At 43.6% G+C, this 22,830-nt stretch overlaps 1 long non-coding RNA gene across 1 annotated transcript in view; it reads right to left on the bottom strand.

The window, feature by feature from the left end:
* Positions 1–21,651, bottom strand: part of LOC136446911 (uncharacterized) — a 33,791-nt gene extending 12,140 nt beyond the window's left edge. Inside the window, exon 1 of the long non-coding RNA XR_010757664.1 lies at positions 21,526–21,651. This is a non-coding gene — a long non-coding RNA (uncharacterized lncRNA). The remainder of the gene's footprint in view (positions 1–21,525) is intronic.
* Between the last annotated feature and the right edge of the window lie 1,179 nt (positions 21,652–22,830).

The raw sequence follows: 22,830 nt of genomic DNA, 5'->3' as shown, positions 1-22,830 counted from the left end.
GTACAATACTGAGCAAGCGCCGAATGTATCTACATAATTATAAACAATCTCAAAACGTCTTAGCCACAGGCGTACCCACCGGGCGAAAAAGGACGGCGTTGCCTCGTATGACCACTTTTCAGTCCTTATGCGTCATGAATAGTTAATGAGACTATAGACATATATATATATAGTGACTACATGTGTCTATTGTAAGGAAGGCCCTGCCAAGGACATAGTGATTCTTAAAAAAGAACAGTAAATGCCAACCACACCTTACTGCACGTTTCTCACAAATGGGCAAACACGTGTAATTAACAGGTCCCATTGGGAATAGCTATAAATTACTGTATCTGTCCGTTTTTGTCCTTCGACTAAAAGCTAAGCACGCTAGCTTCACAAGTATGCGGCGCGGCAGCAGCTGGTTATGTTACACTAAACGCTCTGTCACACCTAACTTTTGCATAGTGTTTTTTACCTAACTCTATATTTGTATCTATATAGCCGGTATAATCGCACTTCAGCGTAACACACCGGTACCAGCTTCATAAGCACGCGGCGCAGCAGCAGCTGGTTATGTTGCACTGAACGACCTGTTACACCTAACCTTTGCATATCTAACTCTGTATTTCTATCTATATAGCCGGTATAACCGCCCTTCAGCGTAACACACCGGTACCAGCTTCATAAGCACGCGGCGAGGCAGCAACCATTATACTACACTGGATTATCTGTCACACCTAACCTTTGCATATCTAACTCTGTATCTGTATCTATACCCGCCCTTCGGTGTCACACATCAGTTTTAGTTATACTACCCTGAACGACCTGTACCTTACCTGCACATCTAGCAGTAAGCGTTATTTAGAGTGACAATGATTTCCCCTTCATGATAGAAAGAAAATATGATGTTGATAACTCTGGTACATGTAGTCATGACTGTAATTAAAGTCTTTATGACTGTAATTAAAGGCTTAGACTATTAACGTCTCTTTCCAGTACGGTGTTGGCAATTCACAAACAAGGAATTTTTAAAAAGGGAGATAGAGCTGTCCCCGGCAACTACCGACCTGTATCACTGACCTGTATATCCTGCAAACTACTTGAACACATTATCCATAGTCATGTCATGAAACACTTAGAAAGTTTCAACATATTGACTGACTACCAACATGGATTCAGAGCAAAGCGATCCACAGAAACACAGCTTATATTGACAGCTCACGACATAGCTGGCGCACTGAACAGTAAAAAACAGGTAGATCTAGCAATTCTTGATTTTACTAAAGCTTTCGATAAAGTCCCACATAGCAGACTCATCACTAAACTAGAGCACTACGGAATTCAAGGCACCACACTAAATTGGTTGAAGGCTTTCTTGACCAATAGGGAACAGACGGTAGTGGTAGAAGGCAAGGCCTCAGCTCCAGTTAGAGTTGCGTCAGGCGTACCACAGGGAACTGTTCTGGGACCGTTACTCTTCCTCCTGTACATAAATGACTTACCAGACCAGCTTGATTCAAATGTTAGGTTATTTGCCGATGACTGCCTGTTATATATAGAGTTGTCCACACAGAGTGATTTACAGCTTTTGCAAGAAGATTTGAACACACTCGAAGAATGGCAAAGCAGATGGCTAATGCAGTTTAATCCGGAAAAATGTTACATCATGCATATAACAAACAAACGAAACCCAATTGTAACCACCTACCAGTTCTGTGGACAGGCTCTAGCAACAGCAAAGAGCCACCCGTATCTAGGCGTTACATTAACAACGGGGCTAAAGTGGAACACCCATATCAACAAAGTATCAACTAAGGCTAAACAGACATTGGGAGTGATCAAACGTAATCTGTGGGCATGCCCAGCAAAGGTAAAATCACTTGCATACACGTCTCTAGTAAGACCAAACCTTGAATATGCTGCAACAGTTTGGGATCCATACACAAAGAAGGATATAGATAAACTCGAGAGGGTGCAGAACCAAGCTGCCAGATTCTGCACGAACAACTATGAAAGGGGCGCCAGTGTAACAAAAATGAAAGCAGACCTGCAATGGATGTCACTTGAGGACAGGAGAACAATGTCCAGACTTTGCATGATGTACAAGATGACTAATAAACTTGTGGACGTACCGACTGATAAGTATCTAATGCCAGCTCAGAAGAGGACCAGAAATAGTCATGCTTTTAAGTACCAGAGTTATCAGCCAAGGATTGACGTGTTCAAAAATTCGTATTTCCCGAGAACCATAGTAGAATGGAACTCGTTGTCATCAAGTACTGTAGGAGCTTCATCACTAAGACCCCCATTCCACTTGGACGGCGCTCTCACCGCGCTCTCACGGCGACCTAAAATGGCCCAGAGCGCCGTGACAGCGCCGAACTCCTGGAAAACGTGCTCAAGTGGAATCTCTACGGCGACCCTTGCGCGCTCTCAGCGCGACCAAAATGTCAAATGTCAGCAACTTTTTAAAGTTTTCACAGATCACTCAACGAATTCCAGAGATAAAGAACGAATTTTTGTTACGTTTTGTGTGCTTTGTTGTCTTCTCAGTCCTACCTTTACATCTTGCATCATATTTGAATGAAAAAATCGAGGGGAAAATAGATTCGATTTTAGTCGCTGCACGGTCACTCAGTGTGTGTCTTAAGTAATATATGTATGTTCAACTTGTTTTTTTTTCGGTGTTGTCTGTCATGTAAACTGTTTGCAATAAATACATTTTATCATTCTACGTTATAATAGAAACGTAAATCACAGAACTTTGAAACACATTTTGAACCACTGACAATAAAACTTGGAGGGAATTTAATTTGAATGGAAGCAAGTACTTGTACGTATTGGTCAAATTACCAACGAGCAAAACTAAGATTTGACCACAAAGTTCCCAGAAATTCAAGATACACCACTTCAAGAATGAAATTTGTTTGAACTACAGTTACAGACCATTCAATCCTCATAGAGCGCTCGCTGCGATCCTTGAGCGCTCGCTGCGGCCCTTTGATCCCACCTTGGGCGCTCTCACGGCGCTCACTGCGCTCTCACGGCGCTCTCACGGCGCTCACCGCGCTCGCTCCGCGCTCTCTCGGCGCTCGTTTTTTGATCGCCATCCTCGGCGCTCTCACGGCGAAGGTTTTGAGCATGTTCAAAACCATCGCCGAGGTGACGGCGCGCATGGCGCTCTCGCCGCGCTGTCGGCGCTCTCGCCGCGCTGTCGGCGCTCTCAATGGCGCTCTCGCCGCGCTGTCGGCGCTCTCACGGCGATCTGGCCAAAATGAGGTCGCCGTGAGAGCGCCGTGAGAGCGCCGTCCAAGTGGAATGGGGGTATAAGTAGCTTAAAAGAACGGTTGCAGTCAGATATGCAAAGACTAGGTGTAACAGACCGTTCGGTGTAATATGACCAGCTGCTGCCGCGCCGCGTGCCTGCGAAGCTGGTGTGTTACGCCTGATGGCGGTTATACCGGCTATATAGATACAGATACAGATACAGAAGGAAAATGAAAAGGAAAAATGCCATTACACGTTAATGGTCGCGCCGTGGTGTCTGTTTCGACACTTTGAGGTGACAACACGACACTTTGAGATGACAACACGACACTTTGAGATGACAACAGCTTTCTGTTTTGTTTGGTTGCTAAGGTGTTAAGATATCATTACCTGAGATAAGAGCTACAAAAAATTAGCGGAAGGTAGGGAAATCCATGTGTATAAGAATACAATGTAGCTGAATTATGAAAAACCAAAAGCATAGTATACTCAAGCAAATGCAATTTAGGTAACTCCTCTTCTCAAATAACCTACGATTGCTTTTTTTGGCTATTTCTAACTCTCAAGATAGTTAAAACTGAACCTCCTTGTCAAAACAGATTGTTGCTATTGCAGAAGGTTTAGGTAGTTATTTAGCGAGGTGCTAAATATCGTAATGACCTGGTTACGTGTTCTAACGACCAGGTGTTCTTCTCGAGTGTTGTTAGTAAGATGGCCTGTTGTGGGAAGGTGTCCTTGTGGTTAGGGTCGTTGACTCAAAACCTAGAGGTAAATTGAGTTCGAATTCCAGATAGGTTCCAGATTTGTGCTCTAGGGAAAGGCACTTAATACCAATTGTCTCACTAGACTCAGGTGTAAATGAGTACCTAGATTCGGTTGGAGATGTCCCTTGGATAGGGCGTTAGAGAGATACCCCGTTTATAAGAAGAGTCGCATCTATAAGAAGAGTCGCATCTCGGCACGTTAAAGAACGCACCACACTTTTCAAAAGTATAGGAGTCCATCCCGGTGCGGGTGGATCAAATAAATCTGTCGGTATATGCAGCTTGTACTATGTAATACAAACATGAAGCGTTATGCCACGAGGCAGTTTACCTGGTATGCAATTCAAACAAACAAACAAACAAACAAACAAACAAACAGATTAGACTTATGCTAGGGTAACATTTCCTGACCAGGGCCCCGCCGGGCTGTTTGCGGAAACGAAAAATCGAAGTGTATGCTCATAAATTTGCACAAGCTATGCTCTTAAATAATTTCGGGTACGTTATGTGCTTTTGTTGTCTTTTGTATCTTACTTTTCGGTCCCAAAGACTGCCCGGCCGGGCCCCAGATTGGAAATGTGACCCTAGCATTATCTAGAGACAGCTGACTGTAGTCCTTTTGTTTTAGGACACCCAAGTTTTGAGCTCGACAAAGTTACAGCCAGATTGTTGAGTGTATACGTAGGGCACATGTGAGACATGGAGATATGCCCAGTCATTTCGGGTCACGATCAAAACTTTTCGATTAACCATTGAACCAGATATAGCTGTCTGCCCCTCCTCTTGATCTCGGTCTTTTGCGGCTAGAATTCTGGCGACGTCTGAAACTGACGCTTTGAAACGATAATTCCAATGACGCAGTTACGTAGGACAAAATCAATGAACCAAAATAAATCTTACGTTAGATGAAATATCAAAGCTTAGCGCTTCTACATCTTGTCTTTCAAAAGAATACGACAAGCTTTTTCATGTATTCCTGTTTCCGTATAGATAAGAAAGCAATGATTAAAGTATAGAATTCGGCAGCTCCAATTGCAACTCGCAGACTTTGCAATTGATGGTGTGTATCCTTCATTCGGCGTGACAAACCAAGTGGGCATTTTGAGGGCATGAAAGGAGAAGTCTGATTTTCTGTCTCACCGTCATCCACACAGTCTAACATTTTCAGCTGGTAAAAATAGACGCAGTGCTTTCATCTGTATTTCTGGTCCGGCAGGATGCGTACATATCACTACTAAGTTCTAATGTCTTCTCTAAATAACCATACCACCAGAACTAACCACGATAACGCCAAATTAAGACAAGCAAACAAAAAATCCAAATCTAAAGAGATCTACTGAGGCAGCATTCGTAATTTCCAAGGTATGCACACTTAGATATCTATTAAGGTGTTCAAGACATTATTAAGAAGGCCTCAATAACCAAGCAATTTCTACGACGACGACGACAAAGGTTTCCGAGGCGAGCAGTCCCTCGCAGGCCACAAATTATTATATACTATAGGTATGATTCAGATTTTATTGCATAGAATAAAGATTTTAAAAGTCGGCGTCGGAGATGCTCCAATAACTCAACTTGCGGGTAGCGGCTTTACAACTGAGCACCTGGTTTCAATTAGTTACTAACTCGGAGACCCTGGTTCAAGTCTTGGGGTCAGGACATCTCGGTTGGGGCTGAAACCGTATTTCGGAAGGGACGTAAAACGGGGATACCGTGTAAGAGGAGGTACCTAGGGCACGTTAAAGGGGAAGGGCTAGCACCCCCCCCCCCCCTCCCCCCCTTGTAAATATATACCCTGCTGCTGAAACTGCACGGAAACCTGCTGCCCTATATGCCACTAGGGACTACACGGGTCTGAACGAAAAAAAGAACTGAACAAAATGTCGGCGCTGTCCATTTGCTGCTACAAGGCCGATTTCTTATAGCCTGGGTGCCATCCTATTACTACCGGGGCTCCTACACTCGCTATCCTAAAGCCCCTGTCACACTTGTGCGTATATACAAGTCCGCATGGGTTGCGTATTAACATTTAAGGTCAAGTTTGCAGCCGAATAGGTGATTTCGTAGGTTCGATTATCAGGCTGCATAACGGTGAGTCAAAGTAGAAAACAACTTTTTACCCGCAAACCTTAGACCAAAAAAATGGTAATGCACAACTCACGCGCACTTGAATATACGCACAAGTGTGACAGGGCCCTAAAAGGACGCGAACGCAGGAGTCCCGGTAGTTATCTCGGATGACACAGGCTAGATTTCTTACATGTCTTCGAAACATACCAAGTGTACCAATGCCTTCCCTTTCTCTTTTTCAACAGCCGCCTACTATTTCTTTTTTCAAGCCAGAGTTTGGAATCAGAAGAATTACAAACAAACAAAGACATACCTTTAACTTCTTATCTCACCACTAAGAAATAGGCCATGCATTGTCCTTCCAGACTTTCTTGCAGACAGTTTAGATTAAGAAGAATTTGTTTCAAAGAAAGTGCGGTTACTCTGGGGATACGGTCATTGTAGTAGCGGTCTGGTATCTGTTAGGTGTAGACAATTAGCCTTTATCTCTGCATACCACGGGTATCTAATTTGGATGTCAGAGAAATCCCCAACAGGTATAATTAGGGTGGGCTCACACTTAAGCAGTATCGGATTCCGCGGGAAAGTGGCGGGAAGCTTTGGATACAGACACATTTCCGTGTCTGTTTTTGTTTCTCATGATCAATCAACCGTAGGACACACCGGGTTCTGTACGTCAGGAATAGTAAGCAAAGCTGCATGTTTAAACCTACAGGCTCGGATTCGGAGCAAGGGGTACTACAACCTGGAGTTCCGCTGCAGTATCAAAGAAACCCGCTAGGAGGCCCATAATCTACCCCACCTACCAAATACCATAACAGTCTATCAATAGGTTTCTCAGCTATGCTGTTAAACCACAAAATTAGATACAATCTCAAACGCTACTGTTTTCGTGAGGATAAAGAAACTGCTTGGTTTGAGCTAATTGTTTTGAGCTTGTACACACTACAGGACAATTCTAAGCAAGGAGGTTTAATCAGGATCTGGCTGCCTTTCATTATATCAGCAGTAAAAATCATACACTGACAACTTGGCCAATTTGCTGCATGCCGAAAACCTTGCAAACAGATGTTACAGCAACTTTCCCACCACACAGGGTCGAACACACATTATACGCACCAATATACCACTCTCCAAGCAGAGGTTAGTGGAGAAGATCGTGACCTTTTCATCCTCTGCCCCGTTTTTCGTAGTGGAGGTGGCGGACGAAAAACGGGGCAGAGGATAAAAAGTCACGATCTTCTCCACTAACCTCTGCTCGGAGAGTACCAATATACGTCGTTCGTTCGTTTGTTCGTTCAGACCCTTGTAGTACCTTGTCGCACAGGGCAGCAGGGTCGCAGCTAAGTCGCAGCGCCGTCGCCATGGGGGCCCGAGGCTTCATAATTGACGGTGGTTTTGAGTTCGCGGCGAGGAGCTTACCGCAAAAAACCGCGAACATAAAACCATCGCAACATTTCTGCATTTGCAGTAGTTAGCAGGACTAGCTTGTTTGTTTTGCCAGAGGTGGCGCGCAGATAAGGAGTCAAAATACAGACGGGTAGACCGGGATTCCGACCCCTGACTTCTTGCCATACATCACGCTATTTTTGTTCTGTACTCACGTATATTTCTAATAAATTATATAGAAATCAATAAAAAGTGAAAGCGGAGGAGACATCAAGCACTCTATTTTCGCGGTGGAACAACACCGGTCGATCGAAATGTGAGATAAGGCTATGCTGACTCCATCACATGGGTGGCATCTTCTGTGCACACCAAAACTGACGCATCGTGCGAAAAAAAGTTGCGCCCCAAATGTCCTTCATTATACAACCTGAGTGGTCAGGAAGGCTGACATAATGACAGAGCACACTGAACATGTAACGTCACATCAAACAATGGGTTCTTTTTATCCGTCGGTCACATTTTCTTCCTTGAATTAGGAAGACTTCGATCAGGGCTCGGAATACTGTAACTTTTTCAGCATCATATACAATTCTTCATTTGCTCCAAACATAAAATGTTCAATGTGCACTGAAAAAGTTCACGTCAAAATCAGTATACGATTTAGAGAAAGGTTGCAAACTACGGACGAAAATTGATGCGTGAGCAGACGTCATCCATGCAACTAAGGCAGTGTGGCCTAAGTTAGCGTGTTTGACTGTATATTTACAGAGTATAACCTCTGCGATTCCGTAAACAAAGCACATGGTTCCGGTTTACTGTTGCCAAACAAATTCGGCACAGACTCCTGCGCTTCAGAACGAGACAAAGTGGGCAAAATGTTGCATCAGGTTCGCATATTAAAGGATATGTGAGAATTCATTTTACTTCTTACAAAACCAAAAGGCACATCCCGGGAAAGGCATCTTGGTTGGGGCTGCACCCGTTTTTCGGAAGGGACGCAAAATGGGGGTCCCGTGTTCAACAAGGTGCCTCAAGCACATTAAAGGGGAAGGGCTAGAAACCCATCCTGTAAAAATACACCCTGCAACTTAAACAAACAGCAAGCAAACGTGCTGTCCTTTGTGTCCGTAGGCACTACAAGGTGAAACACAGCAACAGGACATTTGGCTGCCAATTTTTTCGACTGTCCTTCTGATACCTTGTGATCTTGTTGTGCAAAAAGAACTCTGACATCCAAAACATAGTGGAAGTTGGGACTCACACATAATGCTTACAACAGACTCCATTACCCTAGTCAAGATACATTTCGTCTTGAGGCCTTCTTCGTGAAAGTTTGCTAAAAAGGGTGAAATAATGAAAACAAGTCCTTTAATTTCCATGGATGATCCCCACAGATCGTCGAGTTTTTTCACGTTACAGTCAGACTCAAATCCTAGATCCAGGCCCATACATAGACTAGGGACAATGGGATTCTGACTGACGCTTAAGCTTGTTGCCAGAAACAAAACATGGCGCGTGCACAACAAAGAGCAAGCCCGCTATAGGACCACAACGTCGCGAGTTCGAAGCCCAACGTAGCCGCCGATGTTCAGACCATTAAGCCCCCCTCTCACTGGACCCGTGGCACGCTGGCGTCGTCGCTGCGTCCTAAACTGGATTTGTGTTACCCTTGACTTTATAATGGGGATATCATTCAAAACGTATGACTAAAAAGACAACAAAACACACAAAGCTTAAAAAGATTCGTCTTTTGTCGATGAAATTCTTTGAGGGCCTTTGAGTGCTTTGTCAAGTCAATCGGCCGCAGCGATGCTGCCAGCGTGCCGCGGGTCCAGTTAGAGGGGGGCTTTAGATGGACATAAAAAGACGTTGGAAGATCTTCAAGAGAAGCCATACAAGGAGCACAATTAAGAACCCATCACACTTACCGACAAGAACACAGACACGCCATGTGTATACGATGGTCAAAGCCTGTCATTTTCAAATTTGCGACACTCGATGATAATCGTACAGGCCTGGCTGCATGGCAGTAAGAGTAATCCCAATCACAACAAACACAGCTAGTGTGATAAATTTCGTGCGAGTAGACATTTTGAAAACGTGTACTGTGGACGTAGAGAGAGTAATACTTCATAGTTTTCCCAGCGTGCATAAAGTGAAACTAGCCCGAGGTTCGCATGAAAGCTCATCTGTGTTGTTGAACTCCATGACAAAGTTCAACACAAATTTGAGGTGAGCAATATTTGCTGTGTGTTGAAGTAAAGATCAGACTTCGTCATAGCCTGAGGTTCATCCAATATCTAGCTGTCGGCCCCCATACTCTCCGCGTACCGATAATATTTAGCCGCTGACAACCTACCAGGCTAGAATCGAACAATTTGAATCAAACAACTATCATAGGAAGGCTTTACATATCCCTCTTGTTTACAAGTTCCTCAATACTTGAGGAACTTGTAGTAATATGCATGGCTCTGTTTTATTTATTTATCTATTCATCAAACTTCACAGAATGAAATTTGAGAGGTGTTGCCAACAGGATCGATGCATCCTTTACAAGGCCAACACCTCCAGAGTACATTTAAAAACAAATAAAGAATCATCACCAATATAACATGGCGTTAGTCTGTAAACATAACATACTGTTACCACTTTACTTTGTCTTTTCATTCTAAAAGTAAAGTTCAATGTACGGACTTCGTCCAGATTGTTTGCCAGGTACGGCAGAACACTGAATATTGATAAGAATGGTGAAATAACTTTTCATCACCATGCTTTCAATACCTTGAAATAAGAAGGTCAGATGGTACGTAAACTATGTATAAAGCTTCGGTTACACACCATGGCTCCAGACCACCAGTCAACAAAGGTTGGCGGTAGGTCGGGAGCAGTCTGGCCGCCAGTTTTAGATTAAGAGTCGAAATTTAACTCTCAAACACACCCTGGTCACTACTGTCTTACTCCCAACCACCATCACACCACCAGCCAAGCAATCCCAGGCCACCCGTCCAGAGAGGAATGTTTCAAATATTTCAAAACATTCGGCTGGCGCAACCGAACACCAGCTAACCGCTCCGACCGCCAGCCGACCACAGCCGACCAAGCTCCCAAACCACGTGCACTCCCAACCACTGTTAACGTTGGGCGAAGGTCGGGAGGCCATGCCCGGCTATGTGTTGCCGGGACATAAGACATTGCGGCGATGGAAGCCGTATGAACACACAACAAATATGCCCTCACCTACCTCTTCACGAAGACCCCCTCTTGCTCGATCGAAGAACAGACCACCTCCGTCGCGTCTAAGCCGACTGTTCAGCGGAGCTCTGTCTGTGTGCCTGGCATCTGCAGAGCCGAACTGGTAGTTCTTATTACATGTTATGCCCTGAGGCGCCGATCTATTCTGGGCACAATGACTACACGACACCTGTAAGTTTCACAGAACGTGGGGGTGTTTAGTGTAAATTATCGTGACAGGCAAATCCTCCTCACGGAATCGATAAATATATAAAGGATTTTGGGAAAGAAATGTCACCAACTGTCGTCTGTAAAAAAAGCGCTAATGCGCAGGCGCGATAACGCTGTTATGTCGTGATTTTTGGTTCGAATTCTTCAAAGATAAACACAGAAAAGATGAAATCTGAAAGTTAAAAGCAGATGCCGAAATTTTCAAAATGTTAGGGAGCTCAAGCTATTATTCCCATTTTTTAATTCCAAAAAAAATATTTCAATCGAAAACCCTGATAACTACTTTTACACGTGATAACATCTGTCACAAACGTATCACATTATTTCACTATAAGACAATTTTTAAAACCTTTTACTAGTAAATTGATGGGATAGCACCCCCTTATCCCATTAATTTACTAGTAAGAGATATCTAAAAACAAATTCTGTTAGGGCCCATTTCCCCTAGACCGATCGTTGAGATTGTACTTGTGAGTTGTGTAAACCTTGATGTTGTAAATAGGGTATGGTGCAAGGTGTAGAAGTATGATTTAAAAGCAAACAAAACATACAAAGCGTCAAGTCTGTTCCTTATCTACAAAATTGAGTTGCTCAGCGGTCGTAGCCGCTAGTGGAAGTAGCGTGTTACAGTACGTTACTTGCAAATTTATGCCCGTAGGCTAAGTGCAAGGGTGCAAACAGTAAAAAATGTTACAAGTGTCTATTCTATACATGGAACTAATTTTCTACATACTTTACTGGGGGTTTGCCTTAACCACTGAAGAAGCCACATCGGCGAAATCGATTTGTGCAAAAGGCTGAATAAAGCGTTCCAAACGTGAACCATGCGGCTCCAGCTGTCTTAGTGAAGGACGATTGCGGTGCGAAAGACGTCGGTTAGCTTGAGTGCCTCCTTCCCCAATTCCTATTACTGTGGGTTTGACTTCTTCTTTGGAGGCAGTGGCTGATGAAAAGTCCCACGTTTTTAATGATTGGTGGGTTTTGTGAAATGTATATTTTTAGGTCTTCTAGATGTTGAAAGCTCGGGAATATTTCTTTAGTTGTTTCGAAAAGCTGTTACATACATTATACAGAGGCGTAACAGCTCAGGTTAGTGAACTTCGTACTGACAAAGGATTTGTTATTTCTACCTGTTCCCAACCCGGAGATCTAAATAAAGCGTGTCCGTCCACCAAAGGACATCTCAACGGGACACGTGTTTTTGTTGGCAGGGAAAAATACTACTTTAGAGGTCCTTGACAATATAACGGATGAAAGATTTGCTTGTCATACACAACACGTACCGCGTGAACAACAGCTACAGTGACATCTGAAAATTATTTCATCGGGTCGGTAGAAAATTGAACATGGGAGTTTTCTTTCTGCACAACCAGTAATGTCTCACCTGCTGACTTTTCGGTGTCTCTCAGACACCTTTCTAAAAACCAAAATCGTCACCATATAGCGTTGAGAACCAGTACTCCAGGCAGAAGCCTGAGAAAGATTACTGTGAGCCGACACAGAAACGTCAGCAGGTGAGGCAGACACATTCCTAAAAAAGCAAAAGCGCCACCTTCTAGCGGCGAGAAGCAGTACTCCAGTAAGAAGCTATGAGGAAGATGTCTGTGAGACACAGAAACGTCAGCAGGTGAGACAGACACATTCCTAAAAAAGCAAAAGCGCCACCTTACAACGGCTAGAAGCAGTACTCCAGGCAGAAGCTCTGAGGAAGGTATCTGAGAGACACTGAAACGTCAGCAGGTGAGACGGACACATTCCTAAAAAAGCAAAAGCGCCACCTTACAGCGGCTAGAAGCAGCACTCCAGTCAAAAGCTCTGGGGAAGGTGTCTGTGAGACACTGAAACGTCAGCAGGTGAGGCAGACACATTCCTAAAAAAGCAAAAGCGCCACCTTCTAGCGGCGAGAAGCAGTACTCCAGTAAGAAGCTCTGAGGAAGATGTCTGTGAGACACTGAAACGTCAGCAGGTGAGGCAGACACATTCCTAAAAAAGCAAAAGCGCCACCTTCTAGCGGCGAGAAGCAGTACTCCAGTAAGAAGCTATGAGGAAGATGTCTGTGAGACACAGAAACGTCAGCAGGTGAGACAGACACATTCCTAAAAAAGCAAAAGCGCCACCTTACAGCGGCTAGAAGCAGCACTCCAGTCAAAAGCTCTGGGGAAGATGTCTGTGAGACACTGAAACGTCAGCAGGTGAGGCAGACACATTCCTAAAAAAGCAAAAGCGCCACCTTCTAGCGGCGAGAAGCAGTACTCCAGTAAGAAGCTCTGAGGAAGATGTCTGTGAGACACAGAAACGTCAGCAGGTGAGACAGACACATTCCTAAAAAAGCAAAAGCGCCACCTTACAGCGGCTAGAAGCAGTACTCCAGGCAGAAGCTCTGAGGAAGGTGTCTGCGAGACACTGAAACGTCAGCGGGTGAGACGTGGTTGTGTAACACACTGGTTCTGTGAAAAAACCTTCATTGTCCTAGGTACAGTGACAGCTGTTTAGTACCTTATATCAGCACGCTGTTTCGCGCAGTAATTTCAAGACTAACTACGCTGTAGGACATAGCTACAGAAACAAAAAAGAACTTGTAAGCGAACTCCTGCTCTGGGCACCAACTCATGGGCACTCCTGTGTCGGGCGACCCCGACGGACCTACATAGACCAACTTGCTGGGGATGTAGGGGTGAGGTCTGAAGATCTAGACCAACTTATGGCGGACCGTGACGCCTGGAGGGAGAGAGCAGCCTTAGTCCGGGCAAGCTACCCGATATGATGATGAACTATTCTGTACATTCAGCCAAATACACACTATTCTCACTAGCGGCCTCGACAGCGTTGCGACCGCTGATGAGATACCAAATTATTGACAGATCGCTTAACCAATTTCATAAACAAAGAATTATTTTTTAGGGTTTGTGTGCTTTTGTTGTCTTTTAAATCGCATTTTTACATCTTGCATCATATTCCAATCATAAAACCAAGGGTCACACCATGCCCATTTCGGTCGCTTAACAGTTTTTACAGCATGTTTCATACCATCATTATTCCTCGTTATATCCGTTCGCGCGAGAAATGTTGATACATTTTCACTCAAGCAAAACTTTGCAATAAATTCTTTATTAACCCCCTGGTACGAACGTGCAATAAAAGTTTTATCATTGTCATAGTGATAGGAAATAAAAACGATGAAAGTAATTAAAACCCAGCATGTATTGCACGCCCAGTAAACAATGCTCAGTCTTCAGTTTTATGGAAGCCTTTCTTTATGCACTTCCCTTTTATTATTGAGAGCTTTACGATACCAATGCAGTTTATAACAATCAGTGTGTGATAGATACAATCCATGAGCTATGGCAAGGTGTGAACATAACTCTTTGAACCGTTTCAACATACAAATATTACGTTTGCCAAAAAACGCATCTTGGAAAGAAAATATTGTCCTGTTATTGTTTACTGAAAATAGAATTGTGACTTATATTATATCATATTAATTAGAAGAGCACCTCGTATATCTTTCACCGACAGCAAGACCCTAACATTTCCAGGAGAAAGGATAAAAAACCGGAAGTTCTGCTGCAGTACCAAGAATGACCGCCTGCAAAACCAAACTTGACGTTGACCTTCACTTTGCCAAGGCCTAACAATTAACCAAATATCATTTCAATCTATCCGGCCGTTTTTAAATTATGCTGACAACAAATATCCTGAAACACAAACAGACACACACACACACACACAGATACACACACACGCGCGCACACACACACACACACACACACACACACACACACACACACACACACACACACACACACACATACACACACACACACACAGGTATACACACACACACACACACACTCACACAAACACACACACACACACACACACTCACACATACAGAGAGAGAGAGAGACACACACAGACAGACAGACAAACACACACACACACACGCACACACACATACACTGTAACTAAACCTTAACCTGGGGCATACTTCCGTGGAAAGTAATTGTACGGACCTGTCTTACGTTAAATGTATCTTGTACATGTCGTGATCGTTTCATCACGTCTGTTGCTCAAATATGGTATCATTATTCATCAATTGCAAAGTCTCAATAGTGATGCCGACATCGTGCATTCCTGTGCTTGTGTGGGACTGGTATACGTTACGAGAACGGAGAAGGTCGTTTCCGGACTTTGACTTCTTGTAGTACAGAACACAGCAAACAGCTAACTGTTACTTGTCATATACATTTGGTAGGAATGTCCCTGCAGGTCAACTGGAGGTCCTGGGGTCCTGTGTTCAATGAGGTGCTTCGAGCACGTTAAAGGGAAGAGGCTCCTGTCGTATTTATATGGGCTAGAGTTATAGTCAGGGATCCGGATAGGGCTAGAGGTAGGGCTAGCCCTCTTCCTAAAATCTGCTCTTCTTAAAATTTACCACGCCCCTCCAGCGTGACCTCCCCCCCCCCCCCGTATACTGGAAACCGCCAAGCAGTGTTGGGGCAAATATTTGGCAGGGGCAAGAATCTGGCTTGACACCGTGAACTTCGGATATACGAGACATTGAGCCTATGTTGACAGCACCGAACCTTGTAGCCGTAACCAATACGACAAGGCAAACAGCCTAGGGTTACAGACACCAGTGGGGGTCTTTTGAGGACTTTGGTCTCAAGTAGCAGGGAACTCAGCTCAACTGTGATTGCGTGTGGGTGTATAGTAAACGGCTACCTGTTTGATTCCGATTTATCTTAGATAATCCTATCCACACGTTTAGCATTAGACACACATACATCTCTGACACAAGCTTGTAAGTTTAATACCGGGTTGAAAACAAATCGTGGCAGTATGCCAAGACAGTCCGACCCGGCTGCTTCAATAAACTTTGAGGCGGACACCGGAGGTGAACATTCACTCGGTACAGTACATCGTATCTTGACTTCAACCCGTTGGCCTCAAACTTCCCATAAAGATGACACCTGTGTGGTAAAGTCACGTGCACAATGACTGAAATGAGTTAGTGATTTGATTTTGATTTGCTTGTCTTGGCCCTCCTATCCTATTCTGTCCTATATATACTACCCATGTAAATCTGTCACTAAATGCGGTCTCTTCAAGAGAGTCGTTTGTTTTTGGAGCAAACTGAATAAGCAAATAAAGTTTAAAAAAAGATAAGAAATCTGGCTGCCTGGCCAAAAGCGAGCAAAGTTGCTCCCCATCATGACTTACACATATCCTAACGGGAACCAGAGTGACTTTGTTATACACATGCCGGTTCTAGTGTGTTTATTTTGGCTTTAAGCGTGCCGTTCTTAGGAGGTAGCAGTTTTTTTGACGACCTCTGGTTGAAAGTTCTATTTTCTTTAAAGCTGAGAGGAAACCTGTTTCTCCTTAAGGCAGAGCTAGTAGATGAAAGACGGGACTCCCCTACTAGCCCCGACAGTCCAACACAGTGGTGGCGTCTGTCGTTCACTAAGGATCAGTTCAGTCTTTTGCTCCTATCTGCCATTGTTTTTGTGGTGTAGCTGTGTGGTCTTTCCAAAAATTGATTTGTCGAAACAACGCCCCCATTTCCAGTCCCTCTCTCACTGGACCAGCGACATGTTGGCGACCTTGCTGCGTCCTCAACTGGATTTGTATTACCCTTGTCTTTCAAATGAGTATCACTCAAAACGTATCAGTATTACTAGAAAGACAAAAAGCACACAAAGCATAAAAATATTCGTTTTCTATGGATGAAATCCATTGAGCGCGCTGTCAAATCACTCGGTCGCAGCGAGGCCGCCAGCGCGTCGCGGGTCCAGTAAGAGGGGGCGATGATCATTGAGCGACCGTGCGGCGACCAAAACTGTATTTGTGTAACCCTTGTTTTCAGGATTTGAATATCATGCAAGACGTAAAAGTATGATCTACAAGACAACGAAACAGGCAAACGTAAAATATGAATACTTCTTTATCTACGAAAATCGTTGATCTACCGTCTTTCAAAAGAGACATGAAACGGGGGTCCGGTGTTCGAGGAGGGGCCACCAGAATGTTAAAGCGGAGGGGCTTCCAACCCCTCCCTGTACAAATATACCCTGCTACTGAAACAGCAAGGAAACTTGCTGCCCTATGTGCCACTCAGGCACTACAAAGGTTTGAAGGAAAGAAATAAGAGGAGGAAAACGGAGGTAGGTTTAAATCAAAATTTGGATGCTCGCCCTGAACCCTGCAAACTGCGGAGATAGGAGAAAAGAACCAAATACTCTTGAGAGCTCGGGACCAAAAACAGACGTCATCAGGGGCCAACTCCGAACCCATCCGACCAGACATGGACCCCGATCGTGACATTTGTTATGTTCTAAACGGTGCGTTCTTGGAGGCGGGCCAAGTATATCTGTCCTTGAGTCTCTGCGAATCCCACCATCCCAAGTCTTTGCGGCGAACAGCCAACACTGCTGCGTGTAACGCATACTGACATGGAATGAGCAACAGTAAAATGTTTATTCGTATCTATAAACATATTTGTGAGTTGAATAAAAACCCGCAACAAACAAGGAAGAGACAAAAAACAAATGAGCAAACAAACAAACAAACAAACAAAAATAAAACTGATGCTGACTGTTCTATAATGGAAATGATTAGATCTTTGACCCCCATGCGGCTTTTCCTGCTACTGCAGCAGAACTTCCAGTTTTCATATCTCGTGTTCTATACATGCTATGGTCAAGATTTGTGAGTGGTATATAGCTGCCTGTGCTCGGAAAGAATTGATATCTCTTTGGGCCATCTAGCAATTTTCTTTGGAACTGCAAGGGGGCGTTTTGCTTCTGCCATAGTCTCCCCATCAAGTCGTACCATGAATGTGATCGCTAATCAACTTAGTTTAGAAGTATTAAGCGACTACCCGGGTCAAATGATAACCAAAACGATGGTTTCACAGCCATATGATAAGGTCTTATTGTACTACTTATACACTCATATAGGCGAAAGCTTTTGTCATTCAAGGCATATGGGTTCTATTTTCTTCACATGTATATATATGTGTGAGGATATGGAAAAAATATTTAAATTGGACATCGCTTTTCAGAAACATTCGAGAAAGCGTTTCCTTGCGGTCACGCCCACAGTGTACGCTCTCTCAAGGTCAACACCAAGAAATGCATACATGGAAAAGTACTCTCAATCGCATCAATGCAACCTCAAGGTCAAGATTATTTTAAACCAAAAAAATGAACGACATTAAGCAACGGGCCTTGTGAAAATGATAACCCAAAAGATGGTTGAAATCACAGCCATATGCCCAAATCTCATTGTACTACTTATACATTCATATAGGCGAAAGCTTCTGTCTTTCAATGCCTTGGTTTTATTTTCTTCACATGTAACGTTGGGTAACCTAAATTCGTGGGGTACTTAAAGTCGGGATTTTTCGAAAACGGGGTATTTAGGGATATGTGCTAGATGCAAAATCAGTTATAACGCCAGCAATGCAAAGCAGATAGACTAACGTATTCAGAACACTGGCTGAAAAGCTTCGATAACCATGCATTAGAAGTTGGCGACGTCAAAAACTCTCCGTCCCTTATTGACAGAGTCTGGGGGCTTCGTGGGAGAATCACCCAGCACGGTTGTTCGCTGGTTTATAAGACAAATGTCACATCTCCTGCCTGCTAAACACAATTATTTATAAGACAACTTATTACAATCTCTTTTGCTAACCTGCAACTGGATTCTAAGTGTGATCAATCATCAAAACTCCTCTTTGTTGCTACAACCTACGGCACGTGTATTTTCCCGCCGCCATATTGTTAACCAGAATCCTGTTGTCAAGCAGACGACAAAGGTTTGTGAGGAACACTTTTTTGTCTAAATGCTGCGTGTGATAGTGGACTGAGGAAGATATTTTCCTCAAAGTTTGCTCCTAACACAACAAGGAACACATGGACATAGTAGTATTACCATTGCTACGGCATCCAGCTAACTTCCCATGAATAATGTAACGACTTACACGTTGCCCGATGATGACGATGGGCCGACTTTGAGTGAAGTTCTACCGACTCAACACACGGGTTGTTCCCGAACTGGCCTGATGTGTGCGGTACGGCCGTTTTTTCGTGTATTTTTTTTACTTGGACACGTCTATATCCATAGCACTCTCCTCAAGCCAAGGATAGAACGAATAGCTGCTGTATAAAATGTGATTAGCGGTAAGATATTCAAGACGAATCTTCTCTCCCGAATTAATGTGCCCCCCTGTCCGACAGCACCATAATTGTGCGTGCGGCGGACGGTAGTTTCAAGTTGAAATATTATGGTGTCAGCACGACTAGAGACAAAATCTACCATATATATGATTAGTGCAAAGATAATACATGATACTGACAGAATAATAGAAAAAAAGGATGGTTTATTGTTCTGCTAGATTGATTTCAGTCAACCATTATCGGAAAAATCCCGAATTTAGGTTACCCAACGTTATATATGTGTGAGGATATGGAAAAAATTACGAAAAAAAAATTGAAATTGGACATCGATTTTCAGAAACATTCGAGAACGCATTTCCTTGTGGTCTTGTCCAAATTGTACGCTTTCTCAAGGTCAACACCAAGAAATGCATACATGGAAAAGTACTCTCAATCGCTCAATCGCATCAAGGCAATCTAAATGTCAAGATTCTATTCACGACCAGAAAGGAACGACCGGTTATTCACCCCAAGTATATATACAAGAACTAGAAGGCAACAGTTACAAGCAAATACACGATGTTTACCTTCACATGGTCTAGCTTGACAAACTACCGTTTATTCTTACTCAAACACATTCAGATATATATGGTGACCAGCCCCTCCAGCTCTGTCCTGCCACTTGCTACATAATGTAATCGAACACCACAGGGAGACTGCTACTTTACCAGTAACCATGGTGACAGCCGTCTGGTCCAGGTCATTGACATTAGTTGCTTGGAGAAGAAAGTGAGCAAAAACAATATGTTTCCCTTCCGTGAAGTTAACAGAATTAGAAACTTGAACGATTGCATACATCTCAATGCGTGCTGGGATGTACAATTTATCATTACGAGAGAACACTTTTCCTGCAGTGATTTTACGCTTGTTAAGATTTGACGAAGCATTAGGGAAATTAATGTTTATCGTGCAATTAAACAAGGGTGTGATAAAAACCTCCGAATCTTCGGTCATTAGGATCGGTAGTTAGATAGGTTTCAAATTTATAGATAATTGGTAACTTTTGGGGCTATAAAGTAATATTTCTTGATAGGCGTATGGGAGGTAAGATATCGTTAAGTTGTAGAAAACTCGCAAGCTAACCGTTAAAGTAACAGCGAGCTGCTGCTTGTATAGCTTTGGTTGCAACGCTGTGCTAGTATATATTTCATGAATAGCAAGGTTCTTTTATTCACAACTAAGTATTTAACAAGAGTCGACGTTTCGACGACTGTCTGTCATCTTCAGCAGGGCAATACTGACTAGTTCACAGTGCACTGAAGCTTGGTGTTACTGCTAACAATCCAGTCTTAAACGTAAAGTTTTGTTACATTAAAAGATACTGTTAAGCAACAATGGTGAGATGATGCGGTTCCAAATGTAAAGTATTGTTACATAAATAGGTACTATTAAGCAAAAATGGGGAGATGATGTGACTAGTCAGTATTGCCCTGATGAAGATGACAGACAGTCTTCGAAACGTCGGCTCTTGTAAAATACTTTATTGTGAATAAAAGAAGCTTGCTATTCAGTCATTCACCAACCTGATAAAATTATTCACGGATATACATTTCATGTATTACCCAATGTCGTCTACTTTGTGTATTATCCAAAGCATTTCTTAATTCATAAAGAATCACTGAATTCTGATTCATACCCTATAGCGAGAGTCATGCCTGTTTCGAAATAAGTTTGTGTCCAGGGATAGAATAAAAAGTCCCCTGTGGATATCTCGCACGGCGTAATATTTATGTAATTTAACGCTGCGTATTTCGTCTTTCTAAATTGCGCGAACCTTAAGTCCCCTATTCCACATAGTCCTTAGAAGTACCTAGACCAATTGAAGTTAAAGCTAAAGTAAAAGTCCTCCCCGCACCAGACGGTGCATAAGGCATGTAAGGAGGCGCCCATCTCCATTTCGGAACCCCTGGGCCACACAGCTTTGTGCAAGTGACTACAGCAGGGGGCTAGTCCACTAGTAGTGTTGTGTGTTTAACTACCATACTCTCTCCCAAACGGCTGAGTGCTAAGCAGAGAAAGCAGTATGTACCATTTTTAGAGTCTTTGGTATGACCCGGCCGGGGATCGAACTCACGACCAACCGTATGCAAGGCGAACACTCTACCCACTCGGCCGTTGCAGACCCATTCCATACCAATATTGTACAGCTACCAACCCCATCATAGCTTGTAGAAACATAACCTTTCTGGGGGAGGCATGCCAAGCAGTGATACATCACAGCTTTCCAAATGGTACACTCGTTAAAGTTTTGGAACTCACCGCGAACGATTTAGCAGAGGCAGGCGTAGTCACGGACTTAGAGCTTATGCAGAACATTTCGTACAAAAGCAAACGGCTCAAACGCCTCTGAATCATTGATTTTCACTCACCTAACCCGCCGTGTACGTCCGCCAAGTTGACGCTATCAGATTCTGCACAGTTAGCAGGGAGAACGCTTCCTTTCGAGCTAAATCCTGGCCAGGAATAGACTAAACGCCGTGGGAGGAGAGTTGCGATAGCCAGACCGGCCGAGAAATGAAGTCCATATGGTTGTCTCGTCGATTCTCGTTGGCTAAGGTGAAGGTTATGGTGACGTCAAAGGCGGGAGGATGAACGCACGTCACTTTTTTGGGTGGGATGCCAAAGTTCCAGGACATCTGATGTTTGCACATCTCTTTCCTTACCTTAGCAAAAAAGGCTACGCTTTTGCGTTTGAATCTATTTAATTACCTTCGCCTTTATGTGTGTATGTGTGTATGCTTTGCGATTTGTGATTTGAAATGTATGTAAATGTGTTTTGAAGCGATTGCTTTTGCATGGCCTAACAATGTGTTACATTGAAAAGTCCATTTACTGGTACGTATACCTCCAGGGAAAAGCAGGGGTACTGATGCGCGACGCAGGCGCGGAAGGAGGCTAGGGTAAGACGCCGCCTAGCGGGAACTGACAAGACTGCTGTTTAGACCGGCTACTCAGACGGCAAGAGTAATGCAAAGATCCCATTTCCAAAGCGGGACCCGGTCGGGCAGTTTGTGGGAACGATACATACGATATAAAAGACAAGAAAAGGCACAAAACGTAAAAAAAACTACTCCTTACCACATTATTGTGTATTTTCTTCATATGCATTTTTTTATTTTTCGTTTTCGCAAACAGCCCGGGCCGACCGGGCCCCGGATTCGAAATGGGACCGTAACAGATTTGATATCATGCTAAACAAGCTTTCCAATGATACATAATACTATACAATCGATAAAGTGATAACGGAGATAGGATTGATCAAAATTAAAGTGTATGACATGGTAGATTCCCCTAACTAAGTCACGCGTCAAGACCAAATCAGTGCCTCCGCTAACGTCACAACTTGACCCGCATCGCTCCAGAACTCGGCTAAAACACTTAAAAGGCAAATCGAACTCGACAGTGCACACGAAAACATAAGTAGATCACCATGCCTCGTGCGCAAATTGGCCACGAGAGGGGATCAGGCCTTGTCTTGATCATGAGTGACCTGGCCTCCATAAGGTCACCAGACAGCACCAGGGGGCCGCCATGTTTGTCAAATTCCGTATCCTTCACCTTCTATCAAGGCTGGCATCAAGTATCAACTTTTAAGAATGGGAGCTCGAGTTAGGTTGAAGACCGACATATGGCACTGTAGCCTTATGGTTAGGGTTGTTGACTCAGAATCTAGA

The sequence above is a fragment of the Branchiostoma lanceolatum genome, chromosome 13, assembly GCF_035083965.1.
Source record: "Branchiostoma lanceolatum isolate klBraLanc5 chromosome 13, klBraLanc5.hap2, whole genome shotgun sequence".
Classification (NCBI taxonomy): Eukaryota; Metazoa; Chordata; class Leptocardii; order Amphioxiformes; family Branchiostomatidae; genus Branchiostoma; species Branchiostoma lanceolatum.
This window is presented reverse-complemented; position numbering and strand designations above follow the sequence as displayed.